Source organism: Miscanthus floridulus, chromosome 9, assembly GCF_019320115.1.
Source record: "Miscanthus floridulus cultivar M001 chromosome 9, ASM1932011v1, whole genome shotgun sequence".
Lineage (NCBI taxonomy): Eukaryota > Viridiplantae > Streptophyta > Magnoliopsida > Poales > Poaceae > Miscanthus > Miscanthus floridulus.
The window spans coordinates 130822765-130834510 of NC_089588.1; the positions used below are offsets into that span (position 1 = coordinate 130822765).

General features: G+C 52.4%; 1 pseudogene; it reads right to left on the reverse strand.

Moving 5' to 3' along the window:
• Positions 1-7898: 7898 nt before the first annotated feature.
• Positions 7899-9864, reverse strand: LOC136482955 (zealexin A1 synthase-like; annotated as a pseudogene).
• Between the last annotated feature and the right edge of the window lie 1882 nt (positions 9865-11746).

The window sequence follows — 11746 nt, forward strand, 5'->3', positions numbered from 1 at the left end:
AAAGAAGGCCCAAAGTTAAGTATCTATTTCAGAACAAAGTGGTGTGTTGTAGCTGTTAAATCTATCGACAATTGACCGTGACGATGAAACATGCTCTATGCGCTAATCTATAATGGAATAAACAAAAGTAAATGATATGAAATTGAAAGATGTAAGGTGAGATCAATGGGGAGAATGTTAGTTTGATCTCCACCACTTGTCCCAATGGCCAATTGAGCCCTTGGATCAACGCCCTGATCGGGGGCGTCCAACCATTCTATGGTTGGTGGGCCCTCGTCGCACAACACTATAAAGAGAGGTGGGGACCAGGGCTCTAACTACAAGGTTGACCTAAGTCACCGTGACCCACCAACAGCTAAACCTAACCTGATCTAAAGAGGGTGCTGCCAGCGACGGGAAGACCCACTAACGTCGCTGTCACCACCGGACCACGGCACCTCACGTCACCGTCGCCTCTGCATCGCCACCACTGCGCTGGACTCCATCGCGCCGAGCTCCCACGACACCGGTGTCCATGCTGCTGCGGTGCAACTACACCAGGGCGATGTAGAGGAATCAATTTCTCTATCTAAGTAAGATGTTTATACCCTAATCTACATTTTAGAGGTACTGTGTTCCAAACAGTATGCTGCTACTGCTGGTGTTCCTACTTGTCTGCCATGGAGGCAGAGCGATGGGAGCTACTATACTATAGGTACTAGTAGTAGAGGAAAAGAGTGGTTTGTATAAGACATAATCTGCTGCTCCTGTTTCTCCATTATTGGAGAATGGTTGGCTTGGCCGATCACTCCTTGTTGGGAGTTGGAGACTGATCGACTCTACCGACCAGCTCCTGTAGCTGTAGTAGTAAGGCCATAGACCATAGTAGTAGTGGTTTACTTCAGCCATGTAGAGTGGAGATGGCTGAGCTAAGCTTTGTACCTTAGAAGTAGGTAGTTGGTGTACCCTTGTACCTTAGGAGTAGGTAGTTGGTGTACTCTGTACCTTAGGTGTAGATAGTTGGTGTACTCTTGTACTCCAATAGTAGATAGTTGGTGTACTCACTAACAACTATGTACCTGGTAGAAGTACAGCTAGAGTTGTATATATTCTATCCAAAGGCAATACAACAAATCAGTTCAGTTGCCACAAACCAAAGGGTAGGGCTTCGACCAACGCTGGTGCTTGTGCTGAGTGTGTGTGTGCGCTGTTCTCAATCTCTTCTTCTACCTCTAGCCATAGTGAGTGAGTGTGTATGCTGGTAAGCTAGTTGCTTACCTATGCAGGGCAGCTAGGGACCAACAAGTGACATCAGAGCCGTACAAGCGCCGTCGCTGGACTAACCGCTGGCGACGACAGACGGTTTGGAGATGGGCGACAACAGCGGCACTGCTGTGGCTACCCAGCCACGACAGGAGGTTGTGCGCATGGTGCGGGAGGTCAGCGGCACTAGTTGGCCGATACTAACTCGCACCAACTATGGCGAATGGGCGGTGACCATGAAGATCAAACTCAGAGCCTGATGGCTCTGAAATGCCATTGACAATGAAGACGACGATATGTTAGCGTTGGAAGCCATCCTCGCTACTATGCCAGCGGAGTATAGGGAGCCGTTGGGGATGAAGAGCTCTGCTAAGGAGGCGTTGGAGGCCATTGCAGCGATGTGCGTCGGTTCCAACCACGCAAAGAAGGCGTTGGCCTAGCTGCTAAAGCAGGAGTATGCCAACCTTAAGTTAAAGGATGGTGAGTTGGTAGAGGACTTCTCCCTCCGCCTACAAACGCTCATCAGCAAGCTGAGGAGCCATGGTGTCACCATCGACGAAGAAGAGGTGGTCTCCAAGTACCTCCACTCCGTGCCGGCGAACTACATCCAGATTGCTCTCTCCATAGAGACAATGCTGGACTTGTCCGCCCTCACCATTGAGGATGTGATAGGCCATCTGCGGCGCGGTGGATGAGCGCATGGAGCAGGCCACAACAATGACGAACAGCGGCAAGCTACTGCTGACAGAGGAGTGGCCTGCCCGGATGAAGGAGAAGAAGTCCGAGGAAGCCTCCTCCAGCCACAGCGATGATGACAAGCGCAGCGGTAAGGCTTCTTCGGAGAAGAAGAAGAAGAAGAAGGTCGACCCTAATGCCTGCCGGTGCTGCAAAAAGACAGGCCATTGGGCAAAGGAGTGCCCAAATTGCAAGCAGGAGAAGAAGGCTGAGGCTCATCTGGCGCAGGCTGATGATGATGATGATGATGAGGCCACTCTCCTGATGGCGACGTTCTATGCACTGCACAACATTGAGGCCAAGGAGAAGGGAGAGGTGATGTTGGTGGAAGGGCCTGGGAAGGCTCTGAAGGCTGTCAACCTCGACGAACCGCGTGCCCAAGTCCACCTCGGATGTGTGGGCGGCGAGCAGGAGCAGCGGTGGTACCTGGACTCCGGTGCTAGCAACCACATGACGGGCTCCAAGACAGCCTTCTCCAAGCTCGACGGCGATGTGACCGGCACGTTGAAGTTTAGTGACGGCTCAAGGGTGGCAATCCAAGGGCGCAGCACCATCATCTTCAGGTGCCAAAACGGCGAGCATCGTGCACTGATAGATGTATATTATTTCCTGTAGCTGCGTTCAAGCATCATCAGCATTGGATAGCTGGATGAGTGCGGCAGCAAGGTACTAATCAAGGACGATGTCCTTAGGATCAGGAACCAGGAGCAACGACTTCTTGCCAAGGTGAAGAGGTCCCAGAACTAGCTGTACCTTCTCGACCTGAAGGTGGAGCAGCCCATCTACTTGGCTGCACGGTGCACGGAGGAGCCGTGGCTATGGCATGCCCGGTATGGACATCTCAGCTTCGACGCTCTTGGTTGGCTTGACAAGATGGTGACTGGGCTGCCTCACATCAAGCACGCCGGCGAGCTGTGTGATAGCTGCCTGGCCAGGAAGCAAAGAAGGCTACCGTTCCCGAAGACGATGAAGTACCGCGCGGCAGAGGCCCTTGAGCTGGTCCATGGTGACCTCTGTGGGCCGATCACACCGGCGATGCTCGGCGGTCGCAAGTACTACATCTTGCTGGTGGATGACTGTAGCCGATACATATGGCTATAGCTTCTGACCAGCAAGACTGAGGCGGCGGAAGCGGTCAAGAAGTTCAAGGTGTGCGCGGAGGCGAAGAGCGGCAAGAAGCTACGCGTGCTGTGGACTGATCGCGATGGCAAATTCACTTCGATGGAGTTCGCTGTGTATTGCGTGGATCAGGGCGACACCACACTATGCCATACTCGCCACAATAGAATGGCATGGTGGAGCAGCAGAACCAGACGGTGGTCGGCATGGCTCGATCCATGATGAAGGCAAAAAAGATGCCGGCGGAGTTTTGGGGAGAGGCGGTGACCACGGTGGTGTTTATCCTCAAACACGCGCCCACCAAGGCCCTGAAGGGCAAGATGCTGTTCGAGGCTTGGCATGGATGCAAGCCGATTATGTCCTTCCTTAGGACATTTGGCTGCGTCAGCCATGTGAAGAACACTAAGCCTCACCTCGGCAAGCTAGAAGACAAGAGCACGCCGATGGTGCTCCTAGGCTACGAGGAGGGCAGCAAGGCCTATTGGCTTTATGATTCCAAGAGAGGCAAGGTGGTGATCTCTAGGGATGTGGTGTTCGTTGAGATGGCAGTCTGGGACTGGGAGGGTCCGAGCACAGGGAAAGCTGGCAGCTTGAGCAGCACCTTCGTCGTCGAACACTTAGTCATCCACGGTGGTGGAGACGCTAGAGAAGAGGTGCCGACCACCCTAGGAGTGATGCCGAGCGGTCCAGCAGCAATGCCGACCACTCCAAAGGGGGTGCCGAGCACTTCAGCAGCAGTGCCGAGCGCTCCAGCAGTGGAGTCGACCACTCTAGGAGTGGTGCCGACTACTCCAGCAGTGGATCCGACCACTCCAGCAGTGGTGCTGAGCGGTCCAGCAATGATGCCGACCACTCTAGTAGTAGAGCCAAGCTGTCCAGCAGCGATGCCGACCACTCCGGTAGAACAGGGAGGCCGGGGACCACCAATCGAGTTCACCTCCCCTCCAAGCGACATCAGCGAGTTCGTGGATGCCTTCCACGATGGCGAGGAGGTGTAGTTCCACAGGCTGGACAACATCGTCGGCAATGCTGGGGACACAGGCCTGGTGAGTTGGCTGCTCGACGATACAGAGCTTCTCCTTGTTTGTGCAGAGGAGCCACCGACGTTTGCAGTGGCTGAACGCGACGCCAATTGGCGACGGGCAATGTTGAAAGAGATGAAAGCCATCGAGGATAATGGCACATGGGAGCTGGTAGATCCACCGATGTGCTGCAGGCCGATTGTCTTGAAGTGGGTCTGCAAGGTGAAGCGGGACGAGCGCGGCGCCATTGTCAAGTACAAGGCTCGGCTCATCACGCGTGGCTTCATGCAGCGTGAGGGCATCGACTTCGAGGAAGTCTTTGCTCCGGTGGCGCGAATGGAGTCCATTCGCTTGCTGTTGGCCATGGCAGCAGCGAAGTATTGGCGCATCCACCACCTTGATGTCAAGTCTGTGTTCCTCAACGGTGAGCTCACGGAGACGGTCTTCGTCAAGCAAGCTCTAGGCTTCACCATCAAGGGTGCTGAGCACAAGGTGCTCAAGCTGCACAAGGCGCTCTATAGGCTACGACAGGCCTTGACGCCACCTTGGACGAGCTTGGGTTCACTCGTTGTGCTACAGAGCATGCGCTCTACATGCGGCGATGGAGGAAGGAGGAGCTCGTCGTCGGCGTGTATGTGGATGACTTAATCGTCACCGGAGCACGAGCAGAGGACATTGACAGTTTCAAGCGTGAGGTGGTGGCTCGTTTCAAGATGAGCGATCTTGGCGCACTCTCCTACCACCTCGACATTGAGGTGAGGTAGGGGAAGCAGAGCATCTCCCTAGGTCAGCGTGCCTACGCAAAGAAGCTGCTGGAGCGCGGTGGCATGGCAGAGTGCAATTCGTGCGTGACTCCGATGGAGGAGCGGCTAAAGCTGAGCAAGCACAACACTGCTGCGAAGGTGGATGCGACGTGCTATCGGAGCATCATCGGCGGGCTATGCTACCTCACTCATACCTAACCAGACATTGCGTTCGCGGTTGGGTACATCAGCCATTTCATGGAGGACCCGTGCGAAGATCACTGGTCGGCAGTGAAAAGGTTGCTGCGCTATGTCAAAGCGATGCTCGATCAAGCGATCATCTTCCCCAAGAGTGGCGGCAAGGGTGGGTTGCGGCTCACGGTCTTCAGTGAGGCACCCCAAGGCAAAGGAAGGTGAGCCGGAGCTAACTGTCTTCAGCGATGCGGACATGGTGGGCGACATTGATGGGAGACGGAGCACCTCTGGCGTGCTCGTCTTCTTTGGAGCGGCCCCCATTGCTTGGCAGTCGCTGAAGCAAAAGATTGTGGCGCTGTAGACGTGTGAGGCGGAGTACATCGCAGCGGCCACGACAGCGTACCAGGCTGTCTGGCTACACCGGCTACTGGGTGAGCTGACCAGCGAGGAAGCTCACCTACCAGCTCTAATGGTGGACAACCAGCCTACCATCGTCCTCGCTAAGAACCCTATCCTCTATGACCGGAGCAAGCACATTGACATCAAGTTCCACTTCCTCTAGGATTGCATCGATGGAGGGCAGATCATCATCGAGTTCATCGAGACCAACAGACAGCTCGCTGACATCCTCACCAAGTCACTCGGGCGCCTATGGTTCATGGAGCTGAGAAAGATGATTGGCATGGATGAGATCAAAGCATAAGATTAGCAACAAGATTAGGGGAAGAATTGTAAGACATAATCTGCTGCTCCCATTTCTCCATTGTTGGAGAATGGTCAGCTCGTCCGACCACTCCCTGTTGGGAGTTAGAGACTGATCGGCTCTGCCGACCAGCTCCTGTAGCTGTAGAAGTAAGGCAGTAGGCCATAGTAGTAGTGGTTTACTTCAGCCATGTAGAGTGGAGATGGCTGAGCTAAGCTTTGTACCTTATTAGTAGTAGGTAGTTGGTGTACCCTTGTACCTTAGGAGTAGGTAGTTGGTGTACTCTGTACCTTAGGAGTAGGTAGTTGGTGTACTCTTGTATTCCGGTAGTAGGTAGTTGGTGTACTCACCAACAACTATGTGCCTGGTAGAGGTACAGCTAGAGTTGTATATATTGTATCCAAAGGCAATACAACAAATCAGTTCAGTTGCCACAAACCAAAGGGCATGACTTCGACCAACGCTGGTGCTTGTGCTGAGTGTGTGTGCGCGCTGTTCTCAATCTCTTCTTCTACCTCTAGCCATAGTGAGTGAGTGTGTGTGCTGGTAAGCTAGTTGCTTAACTGTGCTGAGTAGCCAGGGACCAACAGTTTGTTAGCTCAGAGTCCGGACACTAGGCAGGGTGTGTCATGTGCAGATGCCTGGTGTGCCTGGCATAGTTGCATCTGGATGCCTAGTTGCCCATGTGAAGCTTATCCACGCAGCAGACGTGTGACGTTACATTAGCACACTAATTGCACTATTCCCTCCAGATCTATGGATTCAAATTTGGCGTCACTACCGAGATTGAACTGGTGAAGAGTATCCTAGAGATGGACCTTCCTATCACTACCAGTGCTAGACCCAACAATGATAGAATGAGAGAGTCACTATTAGGTCAAGTCTTTACCCGCCATCTATCGAAGTTTGACCCCCTCAATTCACAAGCATTGCTCTAGCATCTAGATTGCACAGCCCTTGCTGCATCTCGATGCCCGTGAGGAGACTTGCCCAAATATCCTTTTCCCAGCGTCGTCACCGGAAGGGTGGTGTTGGGGGAAGAAGGATGCCATGAGGGTGAAGACACTCAAAGATGTTCACTAGATATGAAAACTTCAAGGATGAAAAACATGTGGTGTAAACACAGAAGACACCAACCATATAGCTGTTTATATAGGCAAGCCTTGAAGACGAAGGAGGGGTGAACCGAAATGTCAAGATTAGTGACCCACGCGGGTCACGAGTGTAACAGACGGGGCGGGGAAGATAGGACGCATTGGATTCTTGGCTTGCATATCCTTATCTTTAACAGGACTTAGTGATACACAATATTTGGAAGACAAAAGACAACATTGGCATGTAGGCATACGAAGGACAAAGCCATCGACTGGCTAATCACTCAAGTCCTTTGGGGGCTACTATCGGTGATATGGACCTAGGGTACTTCACTGCCCATGTGGGAGCTTACTACAACCAGAGTAGCCCGAGGATGGCGAAGATGAGGCCCAACTGAGACAGGGTACATCATCGTACTTGGTGGACAAGCAACCTGATGTATAGAGCTTGGTGACCGGAACGCATGAGGAATCACCGATTGTGTACATATATTTCCTTGTAACAAACTAGAAAACCTTCATGTAAGCCAATCGGGACTCAGATTGTAACCCTACCTTCCAGACTATGTAAGGCTAGGTAGGGAGCCCCCAATCGGTATCTCAACACAAGTTCATATATACTAAACACGGAGCAAATGAGATAAGAGATCTTCTCAACTAGACGTAGGGTATCCTGTAACTGAACTTGTATAAATCTGTGTCTTATGTGCTACCCACCTGATTCCCTATACGTGATATACTGATCTGCATTGTCGGAGCCGATCCCTCGTACACTAGGAAAATGCTAGCAACCCATGTGAGGAACTTGAGTGGACAAGTTATACTAGAAGAAATCCAACCAAGTGAGCTATGTTTGTGTACGAGTTCACCGTAATTCGAGTTCCTTCACTTTTGTTATATATATAACCCTTACAAGATATAGGAGTAGAAAATCAAAGAGTGTTTATAATAACAAACATGGTCGAACTGAATGGATTTTTTTTCCGTGACCATGCCTAAACATGTTTTTCATTAAGAAGAGAAAGATACAACAAAAGGACCCACTAGGCCTAGACTTACCATGACCATCCCGTTCCTTACAAGACTAGTCTCACAAGGAATCAAGGACGATCACCCACAAAGTTCATATCCCCTTGTATTACAAGCCTTGACTGGATTGACTTCCCGTGTTGTGAAATATAAGGGATCTTTAGGTATACAAGAATTCTAGCTCCCTTGTATATTTTATTTCAGAATAGAGACGATAGAGATAGTACATAGACCACGCGCCACATTTATAACCCAATATCATTAACAAAGCACGTAATACTGTTTCGTGCAGCGTAAATATTCCGTTGGCGTTAATTAGGCATTAACCGGAGCAGATATGCGGGTGACAGGGTGCAAAAGCAGGCCTGTCTTTTTCTTCCCAACCAGTCCTGCAGCCTCCCAAACGTCGACATCCTTAGGCTCCACTCCACTCGGTAGCTTCCAATCGAAGTGGTACAGAAGGCTCGCCAGTGCAAGCTCGATGTTGGCCAATCCAAGGTTTACTCCTGGGCACATTCGGCGGCCAGACCCGAACGGGAGAAACTCATAGTCTGTCCCTTTGTAGTCTCGGTTGGTGTTCTCGAACCGCTCTGGCTTGAATTCTTCAGCATCTTCCCAGTACTTGGCATCCCTGCAAATGGCCCAAACGTGGACGAACACCCATGTGCCCTTAGGAATGTCGTATCCCATGACCTGGCATGTCTCACGGCATCTGCGTAGGATGAGCGGCAACGGGCAGTGCAGCCTGAGAGCTTCCTTCACCACACACTTGAGGTAGCTAAGGTTTGCCCTGGCGAGATCGTCCTCGGTGATGGTGGTGGTCTTCCCCTTGAAGGCCTCCCGGACCTCGGCCTGTGCTCTGGCCATGGTAGCCGGGTACCGGATTAGCTCTGTCATGCACCAGGTCAGCGTGGTCGACGAGGTGTCGCTGCCCGCGCCAAACAATTCCTAGCAGTAGAACAAATGAACGCAGCAATCGATCATACATATATGCCACAGCGGCACCAGATGATAATCAAGAGAATAAGACGGTGGAGGAGAAGAAATTAAGGCCCAGTGATGAGAAATTGGGAACGCGCACGACTTACAAGCATGAGCCCCATGACGATGTCATCGGTGAGCTCGATGGGCAAGCTGGCCTCTTTCTGCAGACTGAGCAGGACAGATATCAAGCTCTCGTTTGAAGCCTTGTCACCCCGGTCCATGGCTTCCTTCATCTCGCGGATGATCTGCCCAACGATGCGCGTCATCCGGTCGCGGCACGCCATCGCCCTGCGTGGCGCCGTGCTAAGATTCTGCAACAGCCTAGATGACGGGAAGATGTTAGCTACGCTTAGTTCCGTGATCATCCCGATCGCAGTGCCCAAGGCATCCAGGTACTCGTCCTGATACTTGCACCGGCTGCCGATGGACTCCCTGACGAAGGTGTCGTTGACGAAGCTAGAGATCATCTTGGACAGGTCGACCACGGTGCCGGCGACGGCGGACGTGGCGAGGCTCTGCATGAACCGTGCCACCTCCTCCTCACGGATGCGCTAGCTGGAACGAGTGCACGCGGGCGGTGCTCATGAGCTGTAGCATGCAGAGCTTGCGGAGCTGGCGCCACTTCTCGCCGTAGCTCCCGAACACCAGGCACCCGTTGAAGGTGAGTATGCCGAGGGTGCTGTTCCTGTGACGGTCAGCGAACGTGATGTCGTGCGTCTTGGTGATCGCCTGCGCAGCCTCCGGCGACGACACCACCACCGTGGGCAACTCGCCCAGCCAGAGCATCATGAGCGGCCCGTGCTTGTCCGCGAGGTCGCGCATTGCCCGGTGCGGCAATGGGTTGCTTATGAGGTGGTGCATGCTGCCTATCTACGGCAGCGTCCATGGCCCTGGGGGCAGCTTAAGCTTTTTTGGCTTGGTGACGAGCAAACACTTATGAGCTTGGAGAGGATGACGGACACCACCACCACGCCCACGGCCACGAGCACCTTCTCCATTGTGGCTATACCTACTTTAATTGCGTGTGCTCGATCTTTCTGTTTATGCCCGTTGGACATGATGGTGGCGAGCCAGCAAAGTTCGCCGCCGTCGTTGTAGGTGCAGAGGTCAGCGGCGCCGTCAGGCGGCGTAGGCGCGCTGGGTTGTGCCGACCGAGTCACCCCTTGCATTAAGATTGCCGAACCGTCGATTCCACAAACGTGATGGCCGCCTCGTTCAAGCAAGAACTACGCCATTAGTGTATGGAGACATTGACAGAGAAAGAGAGAGATTGACGTGCATGCCCTCATGCAAAGCAAGAATAAATCAAGCAAAGCATGCATATCAATCAATTATCAATCACGCTATGCAGGGAAGGAAGGAAATCACGATATGCAACGTGGATCGCAGGCCAGACTGAGCGCGTGCAGTCTGGCGGCGCCCGCGCAGCTGTGCGGTCCCGGCCGCGGTGTGCAGGAAAGACCGGACGCGGCGCAGTCCAGCGACCAGCGGTGCGGCGCCGCAGTTCGGCGGCGCGTTATGGAGTAACTGTCGGAGGAAGTCCTTGCAGTTCCCTAAGGCGCAGGGCGGAGCGGGGATCCTTTTCACCATCACGCGTGGCGGCACAGTCCGACGTAGGCAGGAGGCAGACGAAGGGATTCACGACACGAGCCGATCCGCGGGAGCTGACCCGGTAGTGCGTGAGAGGGTGCAGGGCGTCGCAAGATCGGACTGGCTGAGGAAAGAAATACTATAATTTTTTTTTGAGTTTTTTTGGTGGAAAGGGGCAGGCTGGGGATTGGATCCCTGAGTGCGCGGCGGCGGCCGGCGGGGGTGGGGTGGGAGCAACGTTGAAGCAAGGTTGAGGGATGATAGAAAGAACCACGGCCCTTAGATTGAGTTGAAGCCTCTGAGAGAGAATTACGAGCCTTTGATTTTAATGCTGTTGTATTCTTGGTTACAAAATTATGTGGTACACAAAGGTTGAACTATCTCAGTGAAGGGACACAATTTGAGCTTTATTTTGACTGTTCCATTAGAAAGAGTCATTCCAATGTTAAACGCCTTATGTAAAGGGGGGCACGGTTGTAGCGAGTTATTCTTCCCTGTTTGTCTGCCTCTATGTTGTAATTACACTTGTTTCCAGTTTAGTTTTCACACTGGTAGCCTCTCAGATCACCATCTAATTGCATAGGCTCGTCGTGAGGTTTTAGTCAATGGTAGCAATCATGGAAGTTAATTTGCGGGGTGCAACTAGAAGCCAAGGGACTGGTGGTGGACATTAGAGCGGTGGCAAACCGCTGGATGCAACGGAGGCAATAATGTAGGTTGTCACATGTATGTTTATTATGTACTTGAGGATCACTACAGGAAAACGCCTCTTTGCCGACTGCTTGCCCCGGTCGGCAAAGGCATAAACCCAGTCGGCAAAGGCTTTGCCGACCTCAACATGCTCCAAACATCATGAATATCATTTTCTGAATCGCCGGATTCCATTATTTCATGTACCTGCAGTTCAAATCTGGAGCTGCCGGAAAAAATCAAAGAAACAGAAAAAATCTACGGAATATAGCAAAATAAATCAAAATGATCCCAAACTTGGAATATATCATGTACTTACTGTATCAAGGCAACACAAAAAACTGGGATCGAAAATCAAAAAAATAAAAATTCTTTGCCGACTGCCAGGGAGGATGGCAGTTGGCAAAGCCTGCGCCTTTGCCGACTGCTGACGGAGTGGCAGTCGGCAAAGGTGACGGTGTGGATGGCGTCAACCATGGCCTGCCTTTGCCGACTGCAATTCTTTGCCAACTGCCTGGCAGTCGGCAAATCCTGCTTTGCCGACTGCAGGAAATTCCAGTTGGCAAAGGGACCTCTTTGCCGAGTGTCGAAAAAAAGCAG